We start from the raw sequence: 3,230 nt of genomic DNA, 5'->3' as shown, positions 1-3,230 counted from the left end.
CTTCCTTCCTTCCTTCCTCCCTCCCTCCCTCCCTCCCTCCCTCCCCTCTTAAAGCCATGTGTTCCTCTGTGGGATATTCCTGGGTTTTGCACATCATTCCCTGCAACTGGAAGGACAGAAGAGAGCACAGCTTGTGCTCCAGATCCCTTGACCAGTTATCCCAAGACCCTGAGGTCACTCTTGATCATCCACAGCTGCCTTATTGGAATGTCATCAGTACTCACCTGGAATGCCAGCAGCAGGTGATAATCAATTGGCCATACCAGCATGGGAAGTTTCTTGGGGTGTTTCTTATTTTGGCCCCAGGAAGGCAACACACTTCCCTAGGGGCTGGGTCCAATAGACATCCATCAACTCCTCAAGGCTGCTCTCATCACTAGAAGTTGGGCCAAAGGCAGGGAGTATTTTTTAGCTCCCTATTCTCCCATAAAACAGGCAAGATCGCTACAGACCACTGAGAGGTTTCTGAACAAGTGCTTGCTTACCTAGCACAAGCACCTGCTAGGTGCTTCCATGCTTGCAGGTAGCTTCATTCTCCTCCTCCTCCACTATGTAGCTTTAAAAGCAATTACACAAACCTGTAGTGCAGTTCAGTGACATTTTAAGCTCTTTCTTGGGATGTCTGACTTGTACTTCCCTCTTTCTGAGAATGTGATGACTCTAAGAAAAAATTAAATTTAATTGGCATGAAATCAGGTAAAATTAACTTCTCCTCATCTTTATCCATGAACTCATTCTGCATCCAAATCCTGTGTACTCTAGAGCAGCCCAACTTTATTTTCTGTGTTAAACATCTCAATTCTATCCCAAAGTATAATTATATAATTTTCTGTGTTTCTTTTATGCTGATTTTTTAATGACACTGTCTAATTCAAAGTGAAACTTTAGATTTAGAAAATATTGCTTTACTTTAAATGCACTGCTGAGCAAAGGGAGGACTGCCAAGTCAAGTCTGGGCTACCAGATCCATGTGATTCTTCACTGACCATCTGTACCTAAGTTGATAACTGCATGTCTGTGTCATGCACTCATTCAGGGAAATTAAATAAATGGGTTTTAATCTTACTAAAATACTGATTTTCACCCAGACAGGTAAACCTTCTGATTTAGCCCATCATGCAGTCAAACAGCATTAATGTTATTATCAAAAGAGGGACAATGGGAAACCATGCAGCTGTAGGAGAGCAAAATGTGAAACTGCAGCAGCCCAAGGTTTAGTTGGCCTTAACTTAAGGAACCACACCTTAAGTCACAAAACAGAAATCACTTTTTTCTGTGGTGTTATCATATATTGGTTTTAATAAGTTTTTAACACGTAGGGATACAAAACAGAAAAAAACCCCAAAACCCAAGCCTGAGTTTCATGTTCTGGAAGTGTTGGATTTAAACCAGTCAGGTCTGCTTGATGCAGGTGTGAGCTGGTCCACTGCATGGAAAATCAAGATTCCCATTGTTATTGTTCAAAACCCAGCAATTACTAGTGCTAAGTGGCATATTGCATTGCTATTGAGCTTGATAAGACTAGTTTCCACCCAGCAAAAAAGAGCCACACAAACCTGTGATAAAGATAAATTTACCCACTAGACTGTCCTTGCTCTGTGTTCTCTGCCAGTCACATATCAGAGCTGAAAGAACAGTTGCAGAACTCTTATGCATAAAAGAACAATCTTTTCTGCAGTCACACGCCTCAGCTGTTTTTTTCATAAAAATTCTCTTTCAGAATTGGCAGAATTACAGGTTGGTAAATAAAATCAGAAAAACAACTAATGTAAAAGAGATGGGGAAGAAAAAGTATTTTCTTGAAATTCAATATTAAAGAAATGAAGAGGTTGGTAAAATAGGAGGAGCTGAAAAAAAAGGGCCAAACATACTCTAGGTCAATAGCTCACCACAGGTGAGTGAATATTTTACATATTACTGCATTTCTGAAGGCTGTGTGAAATCATCAATGACTGCATAGTTTGGTCCTTTTGTACAGCGCAATCTGTAGAGATTTGCCTAGTTTTTCCTATTGTAAGGAACATAATTTTTCATTGAACGAGGACATATGTTTAGAAAAGGCCTCTATGTCTGATTCAAGGACTCCAAGTGAAGCAGAACCACTGTGCCCCTAAGGTATTGTTCCAGTGGTTTCCCACCCTCAGGGTTAAGCATTCCTGTTTTCAGATGGAATGTGTTTGGCTTTAACTTGCCAGTGCTTAGGAAGAATTTCTATCCCAACAGGTTTCAAAGGTTTTCCAAAGTTTTAAAGTACCTTTGCACAGAAAATTATCTTCCTTTTTAAATGCTGCTTTGATGGTCAAACACAAGCCTTTCACAGAATCATAGAATCATATATAAATAGAATACCCTGAGTTGGAAGGGACCCACAAGAATCATCAACCATGCAACAACTTTAGCTAGCACTTGAGCTAAATATTCAGGAAACAGCCTGAGCTGCCAGGAGTAAGGGAGAGAAGGATTTAGGAAAGTAGAATGTGCTTAAGAAGTCAGGAAGTTTCATCATGCTAATAGAACACTTGTGAGCCTACAGAAAGCATTTTGGACAAAGAAATGAACAGTTAGGGTCAGAAGCTTAATGATGGCCTTATTCAGAACATAATGCAACTCTAGCTGCTGGCTGAGCTGTAGCAATATGTGACAATTTCAACTCTCTGATGTTTCTGGTGCCCATATAGAACCTGAAGGGAAGAGCTTTTACTGAAAAAGTTCTCTTATGAAGTGTCAGCCTAGGGTGGCATCTTTGGCACAAAAACTTCCCATCTGATAGCCTAGTTCAGGACAGCACAGTGACACAATTCATGAAGGTGCAATGTTCAATAATATTTATACAGTGTATAAATTGTACCTTTTGTATGTGTCTTTGATGGGAATACTGAAAAAGGCCAGATCTCAGATTTTGTTATCCAGCAAAGACTTTTACATGTGACTTCATATCATGCAATTCACCTGTTTTACCTCTGTTTTTATGGACATAGCTGAACCCCCTTTATATCAATAATAAAGTTTATTGCTGAGAGATTCTTCTATTACTGTCTCAGGAGGAGGAACTCTCTATTAATAAGCAAGAGTTAGGTGGTAAAACTAAAAAAAAATACCAAGAAACAAAAATCAATATGTCTTTTCCCTGGATTTTATATTCTTCACTTGCATAAATTAACCAGAAAAAGCCAGTGCCAGGGAATTAAGTTTATTTTAAGAGTTCTCCAAATATGAAACTAGCAACTGGT

Source organism: Pyrgilauda ruficollis, unplaced genomic scaffold, assembly GCF_017590135.1.
Source record: "Pyrgilauda ruficollis isolate IOZ18807 unplaced genomic scaffold, ASM1759013v1 scaffold71, whole genome shotgun sequence".
Lineage (NCBI taxonomy): Eukaryota > Metazoa > Chordata > Aves > Passeriformes > Passeridae > Pyrgilauda > Pyrgilauda ruficollis.
This window is presented reverse-complemented; position numbering follows the sequence as displayed.